The sequence below is a fragment of the Lygodium microphyllum genome, chromosome 11, assembly GCF_053477565.2.
Source record: "Lygodium microphyllum isolate KBCC chromosome 11, Lygodium_microphyllum_v1.1.10, whole genome shotgun sequence".
In the NCBI taxonomy this organism is placed as follows: domain Eukaryota; kingdom Viridiplantae; phylum Streptophyta; class Polypodiopsida; order Schizaeales; family Lygodiaceae; genus Lygodium; species Lygodium microphyllum.
The window spans coordinates 131,242,427-131,261,333 of NC_141145.1; the positions used below are offsets into that span (position 1 = coordinate 131,242,427).

Genomic DNA, 18,907 nt, shown 5'->3' on the forward strand with positions numbered 1-18,907 from the left:
AGAATGAAGTTTGGAGGAGCTGAGGGCAGATTGGTGCAAGAAAACCAGCCATGGAGAGTACTTCTACATCTCTGACTCAAGCACGGAGGTAGAGCTTGCTCCCTTTGATCACCTCTCTCTCTATTCTCAGAAGAAACGCTTTGCATTATGGATTGATTCCATCGAAGGTACAATTCTGTGTTTTTTTCTGCACATGCTGAATAAGAACAGTGAGCTCTGCACATGCTGAATCGTAAGGACAGTGAACTGTGCTCATGCTGAATAAGAATAGTGAACTCTGCACATGCTGAATAAGAACAGTGAACTCTGTTCATGCTGAATCAGAACAGTGAACTCTGCTCATGCTGAATAAGGACAGTGAACTCTGCACATGCTGAATAAGAACAGTGAACTCTGCACATGCTGAATCGTAAGAACAGTGAACTCTGCTCATGCTGAATAAGAACAGTGAACTCTGCTCATGCTGAATCTGAACAGTGAACTCTGCACATTCTGAATCTGAACAGTAAACTCTGCACATTCTGAATAAGAATAGTGAACTCTGCTCATGCTGAGTAAGAACAGTGAACTCTGCACATGGTGAACAGTAAGAACAGTGTGCTGGACAGTAATAACAGTGAATTCTACACATGCTGGACAGTAAGAATAGTGAATTCTGCACATGCTGGACAATAAGGGATGTTGATCTGGACATGCTATATTGTTACTATGCAGCTGGGATTTACTTAGAAGAGATGATGAAAACCAACTGTTCACAGGTTATGTATTTTGGAACATTGCCATTTTTGTAATTTTCTATCTTTTAATTGATAAAGAAATACTGAGAGGGGCGCCGGTCTTCGGGGCCAATCTGGTGTTGAGCGAGGGAGAGAGGTCTCTATTTATGTGTGTGCATGTAAAGTCTAGGTGTTAATTGAAGGAACTACCGCTTTATGTGAGTCAGAGACCGGTTTCATGGTTCCATCCCTGGGATTTGAATTCTTTTTTGTAAGAATTTAAGCTCGGACAGTTTTGGGTGAAAAGGCCATACACACATGTTTTACAAAGATTACAGGACTAGAGAGATTGCAGAGATGGATATGGAAGTTGTTGTCTTTTCATCCACAAAATTATGCCAATGACTATTACACACTACATCCTCAAAACTAGTGAGCTTTACATCCTGTACAAACTTAGCCACCACGAATGCATGGTATGACAATTGCTACATCATGGGATTTCTTACTCTAGTTGAACTATGTGGACTTGGATCACTACAAGGTTCATTAATATCATGTTATGCCTTCATCACACTAAATTTCTTAATAGATAGAATCCCAAACTCTTCATCCAAGATTTTCTAAGAACCATCTGAATCCACATCAAAAGGCAAAGGAAAACTCCCCCACGAAGAAGAGATTTCTTCTTCTGCTCATAGACACCAAAGAGAGAGTATTGGTGCACAGATGTTAGCACCTTCTAGAACTAAGATTGAACCCCTGTGTGTGAGCATATGGAAAAGACACCAAACATGGAGATAGGTCCAGTGCAACAAGAAGCACAAGCACAGGATCAGGGAGTGAATGGTCAAGGCAGTTATGCACAAGTGGCACAACAGACTATTCCTCCTCAGTTTGCTACTTATCCTGGTTACTTTGGTGGTGGGTCAGTTTTTCAAGCAATGGTTGGATTACCCACGGGTTATTAGGGATACTTGCCTAGAGGGCCACCAGGAATGATGCCTATTGAGGCAGTGAACCCACTTTATGCTAATATTGGTCTATACCCTGGTTATCAGACTCTGTAGAGTCCTTATTTGATGGCTGGAGTACAAAATGCAGCCGCTGGTTTTTCTCAGCCTAGTGGGCATATGGCAGCTAAGACAGGTGAAATGAATGCTGATAATGCACCTAAGGGACTCCTCTTTTTACAGCCACCTGTCTATGACAACCTGACACCAAAAAGTGCAAAGCCTAAAGACTATAAAGAGGGTGGTCAGGCAATAAAGTTTGAAACCTTCAGTGGTATGCAAGATAAGCTAAAAGCTTTGACATTTATACAGTAGTTTGATGCAGCTTACACAGGAGGGAATTTTAGTGAGACTTCTAAGGTGCGTAAAGTTGCAACTTTTTTGAAAGGTAATGCTTTGCAGTGGTGGAACATATTGTTGATGCAAGGACATGCACCTGCCACTTGGGTTCATTTCAAACAGTTGTTTGCAGCCTCATGGTTAACTAACACATTTGAAGTAGATGTCATGACTGCATGGCATAAATTGGACGTGGCAAATTGTACGGATTTAGAAGAGTACAATAAGAAATTTTGGGAAGCACTTTTGCCCGTGAGTTCTTACAAAACAGTGCCCCTGTCAAAACAAATTGAAAAGTACTGTTGCGGTTTGCCTGAAGCCATCAGGGATTATTGTACCAAGACTAGGATTACAAATATGGTATAGTTAATTGAAAATGCTGGTGTGGCAAATGCATTGTTGAAAGGAAAAGCTGACAGCTTTAAAGGCACTTTTGCCCGTGAGTTCTTACAGTACAGTGCCCCTATCAGAACAAATTGAAAAGTACTGTTGCGGTTTGCCTGAAGCCATCGGGGATTATTGTACCAAGACTAGGATTACAAATATGGTATAGTTAATTGAAAATGCTGGTGTGGCAAATGCATTGTTGAAAGGAAAAGCTGACAGCTTTAAAGGCACTGAAAAGAAGGATTCTCAGTTTAAGCAGGTCTTGGCAAGAAGAAGAAGCAATTTCCAGAAAGGACCAGTTTTACAAAGAAGTCTTTTTGGAAGAAAAGATTTCAGCAGCAACCTCAGACTTCATTTAAACAGGGTAAAGGACAAAAGAGGCCACTTTTTGGCAAAACATTTGAAGAAAGAAAGGCTTTAATGATGGCTGGAAAATGCTTTATTTGTGAACAGACAGGCCATATTGCTTCTAAGTGCCCATAGCAATTTTCTAAAGATGCGGAGGATAAAGATGCGGCAAGTAAAAAGAAGCCTAGTATTGGCTTAGTGCCTGTGGGAGATCAATCAGTTGATGATGCTATAGAATTGTGCAGTGCTTGGGGAAAGATCAGAGATTCCACAGTGCTTATTTTCTTTGATCTTGGAGCTCGTGCAAACTTTATCTCACCAGCATTGGCAGCTAAATTGGGTATACGTCCCGAGGAAATGGGACCAGTTGGACAGGCTGATTTGGCATACCAAGGACATACTGAACCTGTCACCCCCATTCCTGGCAAACTTCGTATGCATATTCAGAGCCATGTGGACACAGACAAGTTCCATATTATGCCTCTAGAGGGCTGTGATGTTCTTTTGGGTATCCCATGGTGCCACAGGAAGCATGCTATCTTGGATACTTACAATAGAACGATTACTCTTGTACATAGGAGGAAGACTCATGCGTTAGTGTGAAGCTTAAAGGAGAGTCTATCCCAGTTGTTTCTGCTTCTGCAATTACTTTTGTAATGAAAAATCATATTTCTGCGTACTTGGTTTTTGCAAAGCAAGTTAATGAAGTTGACAGTAATGTGTCTGTACTAGATGAAAGTAGAAGGGCTTTCTTGGATAAATTCAGTGACTGTTTCTCAGTTTCGTTACCAGGAGAGTTACCCCCTGAGAGGCCTGAAGATCATACCATAGATCTTATTCCAGGGACTAGTCCGCCCAATAGGCCACCGTACAGGGTTAGTGCAGCGCAATAGAAAGAGATTATGACACATGTTAATGAGCTTTTAGAGAAAGGACTAATTCAGCCCAGTAGTTCTCCGTTTTGTTTACATGTGTTGCTAGTTCAGAAAAAGGACGGCTCTTGGCGAATGTATATTGACTACAGAGCCTTGAATAAGAACACGATCAAGAATAGGTTTCCGATTTCGAGGATAGATGACATTCTTGATCGATTACAGGGAGCAGGAATGTTTAGTAGGATAGATTTAAAAAGTGGATACCATCAGATCAGAATCAAGCCAAAGGATATCCATAAGATTGCTTTTAGAACGCCATTTGGTCTTTATGAATTTTTAGTCATGCCGTTCGGATTGACCAATGCTCCTGCTACGTTTAACAAAGATGATGGATAGAATTTTCTGCCCTTATCGAAGTTTCATTGGCACATTCTTTGATGATATGATTATCTTTTCAAAAAATGAAGAGGAGCATAGAAACCACCTAGTTGTAGTCTTTAATGAGCTTAAGCGTAACAAATTGCTCATTAATGGTAAGAAGAGTGAATTCTTTTTGGAAGAGATTGACTTCCTTGGGCACATTAGTTTCTAAAGATGGTGTGAAGATGGATCCTGCAAATATAGAAGCAATTGTCTCTTGGCCAGACTTGAAAACTGTTCATGATGTCCACAGTTTTCTTGGCCTATGCTCTTACTACAAAAGATTTGTAAGACACTTTGTAGAGATTGCTTCTCCTTTACATACGCTTGAAAAGAAGGATGTCAAATGGCAATGGACTGACAAAGAGAAATCAGCATTTAGGTGTTTGAAGGGGAAAATGACTACAGATCTAGTACTTATTTTGCTAGATCTGCCTAAGCCATTTGTAGTGCAGTATGATGCATGTGGAAACAACATTGGTGCTGTATTAATGCAGAATGGCCGAGTTGTGGCATACGAGAGTAGAGTACTTTCTGTCGTTGAAAGGACTTACCAAATTTATGAGAAAGAATTATTGGCTGTGATCTATGCATTCTCTAGTTGGAAGCACTATTTGCTTGGTGTTGATTTTGTAGTGCAAACGGATCATCAAACACTTAGATACTTTCTCACACAGGCTAAATTGTTAGAGAAACACATGCGTTGGGCAAATTTCCTATCTATGTTTCATTTTCAGATAGTGCATGTGGAAGGCAAGAAGAATGTAGTTGCAGATGCTTTATCTCGCAAACCACAGGTGTCAGCTGTTTCAATTCCTTATCACCATGAATTGGATGATATGAAAGAGCAGTATGCTGATGATGAAGATTTCTCTGAAATCTATGAACAGTTGATCAATGGCCAACATCATGATCATTATGTGTTCAAAGAAGGCTTTATCATGATGCATGGAAGACTATGCGTTACAAAACAGCTGAGGCCAAAAGTTTTATTAGAAAGTCATGCTCCACTGTATGTAGGACATCGTGGTATTGATGCTACAGTCAAAGCGGTAGAGACTTTCTTCTATTGGCCAGCTTTGAGATCTAATATTGATGCCTATGTCAAATCTTGCCTTGTATGTCAAAAGGTCAAATTTGATAGACAGAAGGCACCAGGGTTATTGCAACCACTGCCTATTCCAGAAAGGCCATGGGAAAGTATTGCCATGGATTTCATTTTTGATCTTCCATCCAAGAACTTCTTCAGGGAATGATGGAATTTGGACTATCATTTGCAGATTCAGCAAACAGGTACATTTCATTCCTGTAAGGAAAAATGTTAAGTCAGAACACATGGTAAATATATTTATGCAAAATATCTTCAAGTACCATGGAATGCCACGGTCAATTGTCAGTGATAGAGACACAAGAATGACTAGCTTGTTTTGGAAAGCATTGTTTGAAAACATGGGCACTACGCTGAAATTTTCATCTTCTTTCCACCCACAAATTGATGGATAGTCTGAAGAAGCAAATTCGACTGTTTTAGATTTACTGAAGTGTTATGTTTTAGATCATAAGACTTCTTGGGAACACTACTTGCCATTGGTTGAGTATGCATACAATAATACAGTGCACTCATCTACTGGCAAAGCACCTTTTGAGATTGTGGAAGGTGGAAAGAAATTGCCTCCCATTTTGCAGACAAAAGATAACATCTTTGAAGCAGATCGTTATATAAAAGATTGGGAAGAAGCATATAAAAAGGTCAAGTATGCCCTAGAAAAGTCACAAGCTAAATAGAAAAGAGCTGCTAATAGTCATCGTCGGGAGCTCTTGTTCAAAAAGGATGATTGGGTCTTATTGCGTTTTGAAAAGGCACGTTTGAGAAAACAGAAGGGCAAGGAACGTTTGTTTCCAAAGTTGAGTATGCGTTATTATGGCCCTTTTCAAGTCTCAGAGAAGATCAATGACGTAGCATATAGGCTGAAATTGCTAGAGAATTGGAAAATTCATAATGCACTCCATGTGAGCCTATTGAGGTCTTTTATTGGTGAACTGCCAGAAGATTTGGTTCAAGAGGAACAGCTTGAAGTAGAGGAATTAGATGAGATTCTAGTTCCTGAGCAGATCCTGGCACATAAGGATAGGAAAGTGAAAGGTAGAGTTATAAGAAGATTTTTGGTAAAGTTCAAGAACTATTCACCAGTGGATGCCAAATGGATAGAAGAGGCTGAATTGGCAGATTCACCTCAGTTATTGCAACTTTACCAAGAAGCTTTCTTACTGGAATCCATAGTGACTTAGAATGCTTTTTGAAGCAATGTACATTCTCTATTGTACAGTTGAATATTGTATCTCATTGAATAATGCATAATGTATGGCTTACATTTAGTATTAACATGTGTATCATTGAATGAAATCTCAGTGCTTTGAAGTTGTATTTGTTACACTTCAGTTGAATGAATATGCATATTGTGACACTAATAGTTCGCGCATATGTGCTATCGCCCTGTGTTGCATCCGGAAGCATGTATATTAGAAAGGCTCCTAATAATCATAGTTGGATAGAGGATGTAATCCTCCATCTATGTGAGACTTGAACTTGCGATGACACAAATGGTAGTGGGGAAACTCCTACCATCGCCTCGTGTCATCTGTTAGCAAGTGATACATGCGATGGCACTAATAACTTGGAGAATCTTGTTATCGCCCTGTGCCATCCGTTTGCATGTGTGGCATGCAATCGAGGTCGCTTGCTTCTTTCAAGAGGGGGGTATGTCACTAGGTGGTGATACTTTTTACCGTTGCTTTTCTTATTTACTTATATAAATATTTTATTTTTCTTTTCGTTTGTTGCTGTTGCTTTTTACCCCCAGAGTTCTCTTGGAATAAGCGGAATCTTTGCATGGCCAGAAGAGGCAATCATTGGGACAAATTGGACTAATGGTTTGTCTGAGCCTTAGGACCAGTTCCATATTGAATGGGCACTGAAGAATAGAATGCCAGTTGTTTGGGACTGTGTGCTTAGCCACTGGAGATGGTGCAGGACAATGAGCCTGGCCAAGATAGAAGATGCACATGTGAGAATGCTCACGGAATAAAAGTCACTGTAACTGAGCCACATTACACTTTTGACGTGGTCGCAATGATAAAAGTTGCACAGAACAACTTGAGGAATGCAGGGGTTACCATTCCTAAAATTTAGGGAGTTACTATTTTTGGACCCCAGAATCTGTTCGTGTCATTGTCTTCTTTTTACACGAGGATTAAATCTTTGGTTTGTGCCAAGATCAAATTTTGCACCGATCATGGAGAAGTTTAGACCGGAAGGTTTAAACGGGAAAATTGTTACATGTATGCCATGTGGCACAAATTCCCAAAAGAGAGAGATAGAGCATTAAAAAAAAAAACGTAATAGGCATAAGGGGGAGATGGAAGAATGAAGTTTGGAGGAGCTGAGGACAGATTGCTGCAAGAAAACCAGCCATGGAGAGTACTTCTACGTCTCTGACTTAAGCACGGAGGTAGAGCTTGCTGCCTTTGATCATCTCTCTCTCTATTCTCAGAAGAAACGCTTTGCATGATGGATTGAATCCATCGAAGGTACAATTTTGTGTTTTTTTCTGCACATGCTGAATAAGAATAGTGAACTCTGCACATGCTGAATCGTAAGGACATTGAACTCTGCTCATGCTGAATAAGAACAATGAACTCTGCACATACTGAATAAGAACAGTGAACTCTGTTGATGTTGAATCAGAATAGTGAACGCTGCACATGCTGAATCGTAAGAATAGTGAACTCTGCTCGTGCTGAATAAGGACAGTGAACTCTGTTCATGCTGAATCTGAACAGTGAACTCTGCAGATGCAGATGCTGAATCGTAAGAACAGTGAACTCTGCACATGCTAAACAATAAGAACAGTGTGTTGGACAGTAAGAACAATGAATGCTGCACATGCTGGACATTAAGAACAGTGAATTCTGCACATGCTGGACAGTAAGGGATGTTGATTGGGATATGCTGTATTGTTACTATGCAGCTGGGATTTACTTGGAAGAAATCAATTGTTCACAGGTTATGTATTTTTGAACATTACCATTTTTGTCATTTTCTATCTTTTAATTGATAAAGAAATACCGAGAGGGGCACCGGTCTTCGGGGCCAATCTGGTGTTGAGCAAGGGAGAGAGGTCTGTGTTTATGTATGTGTATGTAAAGTCGAGGTGTTAATTGAAGGAACTACCGCTTTATGTGAGTCATAGACCGGTTTTAGAAAGACTAAAAACGTAGGCAGCAGGTGAGAGAAAGACTAAAAATGCAGGTAGGACAGCCTGTAAGAGAGAGAAAGACTAAAAACGTAGGCAAGACAACCTGCAGGAGAGAGAAAGACTAAAAACGTAGGCAACAGGATTGTGATGATGTGGCAGGCTGTATGGCAGCAGGTCTGCATAGAAACAGCAGTCGCCTGACTGAAATCGGCTCCAAACTGCATGAAGAGGGCTGGAAATCAGGCGCCAACTGATGGAGACAGCAATGGACAGCTTTGGTTGAGATGTCCTCCGCGAATGGGGTGTGGGCAGCAAGCTGAAGCACCTGAAATCTGCAAAAACGAGATGTTGATGCAGTGGAAGAAGAAGAGAAGTGGATCTCGAACCCGCCACCGGTCTTTGCCTTCATTGGAGTGGAGGATCTTTGCTGCTAGGTGGGTTGATCCAGCTCTGATACCATGTCAAAAGATGACGTACTAGCGAGACAGTAGGGTTTGCGGGGAGAAACACGGAGTGAACTCGGCAAACATGGAGAAGAGAAGAGAAGAGAGAAGAAACTTTGATGAATGGAATGATAAAGTTCTGAATCATAGAGTGAATGTGATACAAGGGAACAAGGGTGCCATAGCACAAGGAAGATGATGAAGACAACCACAAACCACGAACCACAATGTCCTCTTGAAGGGGTGTGAGGGTAGTGGAGAGGCTGGAGAGAAGACGTGACAGACTGAATGAATTAGCCATAAGGAATGAATGAGAGAGTGGCCTATAAATAGGCATAGTCAGTCTAGGATGGCACCCCCTTTTTGGGGTTGCAAACCCTAAACGCAAAACGTAGAAACGCAAACTGTAGGTGAAGGGTTTCTCAACATGGAGGTGTCTCAGGTGTGGAAGAAGCTTGTATCTCTTTACCATCAAAAGACGTTTGCCCCCAGGATCTCCTTGGAGAAGAAGCTTTGGATGCTCGGTGTTGATGACTCTGCTTTCATGAAGGATCACATCAACAAACTGGAGGAGATGTGGGACGAGCTTTTGTCCCTTGGGAGGATGATATCTTCGGGGGATATGGCTATGATTCTATTGACTTAGCTATCATCTCCCAAGTATGATGTCTTCTATATCAACCTTTTGACTTCAAGGACTCGAGATGCTCTTCTTTGGGAAGAGCTTTCATTGCTTGTCTTGGAGTATGATGAGTGTCTCAAAGAGGTGGAGACTAGTGGATCTGGCACCATGAAGGCTTTTACTGTAGGTATTGGGGGTGGAAAGAAGACGGGAAGCCACAGGCTAAGAAACAGGAGGACAAGAATGATGATTCCAAGGATGAGAAGAAGAAAAAGCCTTAGTGTCCACACTATAGGAAGGGCACTCATCCTCAGGAGAAGTGTTGTTAGAAGTACCTCCATTTGAAGCCTAAGGAGCGGTCCAAGGATTCGAAGGCTATACCTGCTACCACTGAGTCTCTCTTTATACACTTGTTTAAGGTGGAGGATACGACTCTTGCTTCTTCTTTGGAGGAGAAGGCTTGGCTTGTGGATAGTGGGGCCTCTTTCCACATGACTTACCAATAGGATTGGCTTTAGGATATGTGATCCAGAGGGGGCTTCATCACCATTGGTGACAGTTATTCAGTCCCTGTGTGTGGAGTAGGGACCATTCCCTTGTTGCTCAATTGACATTCTTCTTCGGTCAAAGTCCTCTTTGTACTAGATTTGGGCTTTAACCTTTTGTCTATTTATGGTCTTACATAGCTAGGTATGCGAGTCATCTTTACTTAGGATGTAGTTAGGGTGTAGGATGCATCTTCAAGAGTTGCTCTTTGGACAGGTACACAGGAGGGTGTGTTGGGTTTTACTCACACCTATGCTCACATAGGAGCGTCGGTGATCCAGGATTCCACACGTGGGACACTAGGGCACTTTTTACTCTTCGTAAGAGAGGTTTTTTTCCCAATCATATTATTCTTTATTTGTGTATTTATGTTACACAGTTTGGTCACTTATCACACATTACACACCTTCATGTGTGAATGCACCTTAAGGCACTTACATAACCCTAAAGTCAAAGGGTTGTACTTTGTACTTTGAGTTACACACTTTCAATCTAATCAAGTGTTGAGCAGTGACCACACTATCTCTCACTCTACTGTCTTCACACTCTGAGCTGAGCTGAATGCTGCCATCATCAAACCAACAACTGGTAGCAGAGCAGGTTACCTTGGCAGCCACTCGGTGCCCCGCGTCTGCCAGCTGCAGCACTAGCCGCCACCAACCCAGCCAGTGGCTGCCCTGTAGCACCAGCCCCGCCTGCCCTGCAGCCCGGCAAGCTGTGCTACCAGCCCCGCCAGCCTGTCTAGCTCTGCCAGGCCACCTTCATCCAGGCTGCGCTGCTGCCACCCTGTCCAGTGGCCACCTGCAGCTGTGTTCTGCCGACGTGAGGCTTTCCTGCCAGTTCCGCCTAGTCTGCTGCTGCTATGATGCCTTGTTCGCCAGCCTCGCTAGCAGTTCCGTTTTCCCATGAGCAACCCGACAGCTCCAACTGCCGTATTAGCATTGATTTAGCTCATCCTCAGCTGCCATAGGCATATCTTATTATTTTATACAGAATATCAGAGCCAAAGCAAGGGGCTTTTGTAGGGAAATGTCAATTTCTGCTACAACAGGTGCTTTAGTGCACAAATTGCAGAAATTTATTGGAATTTGGTTCAGGAAATTGGGGCTTTTGTATGTTTGGCAGACATTGGCATATGTACTGAAGTTTCAGTCTGAAATTGACTGAAATCTTGCGCGTTGGACGGTCAAATTTTGGGGCTTTTGTGCTTTTAGTGCTGCTGAGCACTGTTCTTGCATTGGGCAGCGTCTTGCTTGCTGAAATCTGGAAAATTTCAGCACATCGAGACAGTAGTGGTCAAGTGGGACACAATTTAGTTGATTACAACTTGGCATTTGCTGTAAATTTTGGAAATTTGCAGATTTCCAGGTCAGGCCAGCTTTTGTTATCGCATTTGTGCATTTGGAAGAGTGACATTTATCATGGCTAAGCAAGGACAGAGTGATGTCTTCACTTATGTATCAAAATAGGATAGATTGGATGGCAACAACTATTCTCTATGGTTCTTCATAATGAAGAATGTACTTGTTGCAAAGAATCTTTGGGATTATGTCAGTGGGGAAAAAGTTCGTCCTGGAGATATGGCTCTTGCTACTCCTCCACAAGGAGGTTGTGGTCAAAGGCAAGCTTCTCTTCAGCCACCACCTTAAAGAACAGCTGCATTGAAGGCTTGAGACACTAGGGATGCCCAAGCATCGTCACTCATTGCATTGGCAGTTCAGCTGTCTATAATCTCGCATATTTGGTCTGTTGCTACTTCATGAGTAGCATGGCTTACACTTGAGCATATGTTTGCTAGAAAAAATGATACTTGCATTACTTCCTTGAAGAAGGAGCTTGAAAAGGTGAAGATGGAAGAAGATGATGCTATGCATTGTGCAAGATCACCTTAATAAAATTCAAGACTTGCACGAGCAGTTGATGAATGTCATAGAAACAGGGAACGCCCGTTCCGGGACTTAGGAACGGATTAACGTGTTTCGGGAGGTCCGAGCCCAGGAAACGCTGGCGGAACGTTCCCTATCCCGTTCCCGCCCGTTCCAGGCCGTTCCTTGGCCGTTCCGTGTTTGGAACAGCTGTTCCAGCAGCGGAGCATTAATTTTTTTTAAAAAAATATTGATCGCGTCCTATCCCGCCTCACGCCAATTGGCTTGACTTCCGCCTCTCGCCTACCTAACCTGCCTCCCACCTCTCGTGCCTCTCTCGACTGCCTGGCCCGATTGCTTGGCAGCCCGACTGCTAGGGCTACCTCTCGCGACTCCCATCTCTCTCGCCTGCCTGGCGCCTCTCCCGCTTGCACATGTGCATGATATATATCTCTAGATGAATCTAGGCTTAAGTGTTGAAACTTGACTTTCTCTCTCTCTCTCTCTCTATATATATATATATATATATATATATATATATATATATATATATATATATATATATATCAATATATTATGCCATTCCCTTTGTTCCCTCCGTTCCCGTTCCCTAACTTTGGGCGTTCCCCCCGTTCCGGGGGGTCCCGTTCCCGTTCCCCGTTCTCCGTTCCTGGTAACTATGATGAATGTAGATGAGTGTTATTCTGATGAGAAACAGAGATGGAGAGGGGCACATCAATGCCTTTAAAGGGGCCCATCCGGTTATATGACCATGGAAACAGTTGTATAGCTTCCATGGAATACTTGGTACAAAACTGCTGGTGTAGAACATATAAGAAGTCAAATGCACTGTATGTGAGGGAGGAACTGGCTATATAAATGAAGTGCTGGAATGAGTATGCACACGGGATTAAAGTCCAAACCCAGACTGGTAGGTGGTGTAGGAATGAGTATATGAGTTTATTGCTTGACCTTTCATGAATGATACTTCAGAATGTCCTTGCTATGGGTTTTCAGGCTGAAACTAGCAGGTAGTGTATGAGTATGCGAGTCTGTTGCTGACCTCTCATGGATGACACTCTTGCAAGGGGTTCTCTAGAATGGCAGATAAAAGAGGGAGGGAGGGGCTTCGATGAATTAAATCTTGCTCAGATGATCTCTACTACTTTGAGTTCTTTGCCATCTTCTTATTTGGCCTTTCATACGGCATTGAATCTTACAATTTAAATTTCTACGTAACCTGTCATGAGGACATGTATTTTTGAAACCTCACTTAACATGTGGATAAACTTTTAATCACATGATTAAGTAAATGTTGCGCATGTGAGGTGCAACTGGGGTTAAAGTAAATTTATGAGCCTGGGACCCAAGAAAATCACGGGATGTCAAAGGCAAAAGTCGTTATAAGTAATGCCGCACATGTACTTGGTTGTATCTGGTGCCAGTTGTTGGCCTAGGTCATTCATTTGGCCATAAGTGTCAGTTGGTGACACTAGAGAAGTGGCGTCTAATGGGCACCTAATGCCAATCTGATGGTTAGAGATGGCATAGAGACACTCGGAAATGGAAGTTGCCTAGCCAATTTAATTATTGGCCAGTCAGATTATTTTTCAAGGCACTGAAATAATTATTAGATTAATTGTCAGTATTTAAAGACTGAAAATTAATATTTAATTATGGATAATGCTGGAAAAACCATTTGGAAAGGTTGCCACTTGTCAAAAATGCCCATGCAAGACTGAAAAACGTATTTAGAGGCTGGTTACATGGTTCCATTGTCGGGATACCATCAAATCCTTTGAATTGGTGGGCCCGTGGTACTTGATTGCAACTTGGGACTATTGCATTATTGCTGAAATTGTTCTTAGCAGTGAATTATAGCAAGCATGTCTTCACATGGTGATACGGGATCAAGTGGAGAGGATGCATTACTCCTTGGTCAATCACGTGGTGAAGGGGAAAATGCAACGACTGATGTTGGGCATGGTTCTCAGCACGGACAGCATGCTGAAAATGTGGGAAATGACCCAAATGTTGGCACTTCAATGCATAAAGAGGCTGATGACCAGCAAGGGGCTGAAGAATTTGATGATAGCTTCAAGGATCGAATGCGTATAGTAGCAAATCTTTTTGCTGAATTGGCAAAGAATCCCTAGTTTACTCGATTCTTGAATGCTCCAAAGAAGGACAGCAAAGGCAAAGAGAAGAAGACACCTTCTACAACTTCGGGATAGTCACAAGAACCGAAGGAAATGCCTAAGCCTTCTTTAGAAGAGCCCAAAAAGCCTGATGAGCACAAAGAGTTGGTATTCGTGGGGTAGCAAGTGCAAATGCATGGCCAACTTGGTAGTGCCAATCCATGGGAATATGGGCAGCAAGGCAATTATGCACATGCAAGCATGGGACAGCAAGGATACTTTGGCGGTGGTACCATTTTTCATGTTGTGGTTGGACAGGCACCGCATATGGGAATGTATGGCACAAATCCCTATGGTATACAGTAGCCAATGCATGGCTCACAACACCCAATGTATCCGGGTAATGCAAGTGGAATGCCTAATCCCATGTATGGCAGCATAAGCATGATGCTTGGGGCACAAAGTGGGCCATATGGATATGTATCGACACCCTTAGGGATTGTTGGAGCACAAGGATTTGGTGTTGGTCATGTAGGTACTTCAAATAGTGCTGGTTTTTATGCAAATATACAGCCAATGCACCCTTTTTGCAGCAGCCCATTTGTGATAACTTGACTCCCATAGGTCCGCTGAAGGACTATGATGAAGGTGGCAAAGGCTGAGAAAAAGGGTAAACCTGAAAATAAAACTGAAAATCAGGGCAGATTTGAAAAATAGGGTTGAAAAGAGGAACAGATCGTAGAGAAAGAGTAGGAAAAATGATGCACTGTCACGTAAACCTCAGTTGTCGGCTGTCAATATGGTTTATCACACTGAGTTGGATGCCATGAAAGAGCAATATGTTGTTGATTCGAACTTTGCTAATGTTTATGATCAGCTTTGCAATGGCCAAAGGCATGGACACTTTGTGTAAGGGATGGATTTTTGATGATGCATGGATAACTGTGTGTCACAAAGCAGTTTAAGGCTTGGAGTTATCACTGAAAGTCATGCTCCTCCGTATGCAGGACATAGAGGTATTGATGCCACAGTCAAGGCAGTGGAGCATTTCTTTTATTGGCGAGTTTGAGGTATGATATAGAACAATTTGTTAAGACATATATCATATGCCAGAAGGTAAAGCATGATAGGCAAAAGACGTCGGGTTTGTTGTAGCCCTTGCCTATTTGAGATAGGCCTTGGCAGAGGATTGCAATGGACTTTATTTTTGAGCTTCCTAAGACACCTACAAGGAATGATGGGATATAGACTATCATTTGCAAGTTTAGCAAACAAGCCCATTTCATTCCGGTGAGGAAGAAAATTAAGGCTGATCATATGAAATTAAGGCTAATCATATGGCACGATTGTTTTTGTAGCACATCTTTAAGTATCATGGTATGGGAGAGTCGATCATTAGTGATCGAGACACCTGTATGACCAGTTAATTTTGGAAGGGCTTGTTTGAGAATATGGATACCACACCTTCCATTCGTAGACAGATGGTCAGTCTGAGGAAGCAAATTCCACAGTGTTAGATCTTTTGAGGTGCTATGTTTCAAACCACAAGACACAATGGGAGCAGTATATGCCCTTGGTTGAGTTTGCTTACAACAACACAGTGCATAGTTCTACGGATAAAGCTCCATTTGAGGTGGTAGAGGGTGGCAAGAAAGTACCCCCTATTTTGCACACAAAAGAGAAGATCTTTGAGTTTGATCGCTATGTGGAAAGTATGGATGCAGCTTATCAGAAGGTTAAGTATGCGCTTCAAAGATCACAAGATAAGCAAAAGAGAGTAGCTGATTGTCATAGGCGTGCTTTGCACTTTGCAGAGGGCGATTATGTATTGCTGTGATTTGAAAAGGCAAGGTTGAAAAAGATGAAGGGCAAAGAGTGATTGTATCCAAAGGTGTCCTATGGGCCATTTCAAGTGTTGGAGAGGATCAGTGATGCATGCTATAGGCTAAAATTTCCTCCACACTTGGCGGATACACAATGCCTTTTATGTGAGCTTGCTTAGACCTTTTCATGGAGATGTGCCAGAGGATGTTTTTGTTGAAATTTAGCTGGAGGTTAAAGAGCTCGATAAAATACTGGTACCAGAGCAGATTTTGGCACACCAAGAGAGGAAGATCAGGGGTAAGGGTTCTAGAAGGTACTTGGTGAAGTTTCAGAAATATTCACCAATGGATGCCAAATGGATGGAGGAGGATGACTTGGTAGACCATCCTCAGTTGCTGCAGCTTTACCTTGATGCTTTCTAGTTAGAGCCGACTTTAGTTCGGCTCAATCAAGTTCAGCAGAGCAGAGGTCCAGAGTATTACTTGATGCTTGTGAGGGAGTTAGCATCTCCGCTCCTTAGTAATGGACAGCTCTAGAAGTAGTGGATCTCGAATGTATTCAACATACATTCAGGGTATTGTAGTTGAACAGTATGTTTGCTAGGGGATCACTATTCAGTGTACTAGTCACTATGTTTGGTATGCAGATGGTATGGTTTTCATTGCAGCTCTGAAACTGTACATTTGCATCCTTTATGCTCGGTGTATAATCAGTTATGCTTGGTATGGCATTGGTTATGCTTGGTGTAGCATCAATTAATGATTATCAGGGGCTGATTATCGAATGTTGGTTTTCAGCGTATGATCATTAATATTCAATGGTATTTAGCTCAGTTTCTGATCAACTTGAGAACCGTTTATGGTCACTTTTTGGATCAATTTTGCATCAGTTTTTGCATTGATTGCTGGTTAGGTTTTGCAATGAGTTTGTGATTAGTTTGGGGTTAGATTTGTAGCAGTCTGTGATCAGTTCTCAGATCCGCAAGTGATCAGTTTATGATTAGATTATGCTCAGTTTTCAATGGTTTATATCTAGTTCCATGGACAACAGCATATGTTATGATGCCATTGATGTTTTAGCTATGGTTTATGCTTGGTTATGCTATGCTATGGTTTGGTTTTGGCAGATGAGTTGAGCTCATTGAGAAATAGACATGTCACATGATAGTCTAGCAATGTTTTTGAGATTCTTTGTGAGTCTTATGTTATGTTATGTTGGTTGGTAATTTTCAGCATATGTTGGGTATATGGAATGGTTGAACACCAGTGCGCAATGTTGTTTTGACTATGATGCTCTATGGAAATTCCAGTGTAGTACTTTGCTTTTGATGCATTTGGTAGTGCAATCGAGAACGATTGCAAGGATTTTAAGGGGAAGGGCTGTCATGAGGACATGTATTTTTGAAACCTCACTTAACATGTGGATTAAATTTTAATCACATGATTAAGTAAATGTTGCGTATGTGAGGTGCAATTGGGGTTAAAGTAAATTTACGAGCCGAGGACTTGAGAAAATCACGGGATGTCAAAGGAAAAAGTTGTTATAAGTTATGCTGCATAGGTACTTGGTTATATCTAGTGTCAGTTGTTGGCCTAGGTCATTCATTTGGCCATAAGTGTCAGTTGGTGACATTAGAGAAGTGGCGTTTAATGCTACCTAACGCCAATTTGATGGTCAAAGATGGCATAGAGACACTCGGGAATGGAATTGCCTAGCCAATTTAATTATTGGCCGGTTAGATTATTTTTCAAGGCATTGAAATAATTATTAGATTAATTGTCAAAAACCATTTGGGAAGGCATCCACTTGTCAAAAATTAATATTCAATGGTATTTAGCATACTATTCAATGGTATGATCAAAAACCATTTGGGAAGGCAGCCACTTGTCAAAAATGCCCATGCAAGACTGAAAAACGTCTTTAGAGACTGGAGAGAGGCATTTTTAGTGTGTTCAATCTGCAAGAGAGAGGGAGAAGATGCTGCTGGTTTGATTTGCAACTATTTGAGTACCTTCTGAGGCATCTAGGGGCTAGAGAAAACCTATTAACAGCAGGTGACAGTATCTATAGGCCGTTGAGACAAGGCAACAACAGTAAATGACTGATTTTCTTAAGTTCTTTGTATCTACAAGCTATTGTGGCAGGGCAGCAGTTGCATTTGACTGATTTTTCCAGTCATTCTTTGCATTAAAACTCTGAATTTTCTCTCTCTATAGCTTTCTCTCTCATCTCCTAGCCATTTCACAGCCTTGCTTTGAAGATCTCAGCATTTGGACCCTTGGAGATTGAGAAATTGCAAATTTCTCTGTTGTAAACGCTAATTTACAGAAGAAATTAGGGTTTAGCAGCAGCCTCGAGAAGCATGCAAAAAATTAGGAGCTCCAAGACTTGGATTTTTGAGGGCTGAAGGTGAATTTCAGTTTAATTCAGGTGGAGGACTAGCCAGCCATTGAATTTGGGGCATTTCCATCGTTTATGAAGTAGGTGAAGGCCAATTAAGTGCCCGAATCAAGGGGCAAATTAGATTGAAGGCTTGATGGTCACTTTGGATAGCAAGGTGAGTTTGGATTGCGAAGGGGATCGGGAGAATCCCATTGTAAATCAAATTTTTTTTCAATAAAGCTAAAGAAATACCGAAAGGGGCATCAATTTTGGGGCCAATCAGGTGTATTGTCCAAGATGAGTAGGTAAATTTGTATTTTCAGATTTGTATTAATTGTTTGCTGTTGTAATTAAGTTGTAATCAGGGATTGACCACCCATCCATGGAAGAAAGGCTGGTTTCATAGCCACTTATCTTTCTTCAGTTGGTTAGCTTGTTGTTGGAGCAAGAACACAATGGGGTGGATGTTGTAGCCTTTGATTAGGCTTTTGTGGCAAGACAGAAGGGCAAGGGGCATTATTGTAGTCTAGGAATGCTCTGTGGAGTTCTGGAAGTTCAGGAACTTAACAGAACAACAAGAAGCAGGGGGGCACACAAGCCAAGAAGGGCAAGTGCCATTATTGTAAAAAACCAGGTCATTATATCATAGAATGCAAAAATTATATTGCCAAGGAGAAAAAGGAGACTAGGATGTCAGTTTTAGATGCACCTTCTACTGCTACTACTACAGTCC

The 18,907-nt window shown here is 41.7% G+C and overlaps 1 protein-coding gene and 1 pseudogene across 7 annotated transcripts in view; both read left to right on the top strand.

The window, feature by feature from the left end:
* Nucleotides 1–18,907, top strand: part of LOC148029386 (V-type proton ATPase subunit d2-like) — a 112,384-nt gene that overhangs the window by 51,771 nt on the left and 41,706 nt on the right. The window lies entirely within an intron of this gene.
* LOC148029387 (uncharacterized) lies at nt 1,487–4,074 on the top strand (annotated as a pseudogene).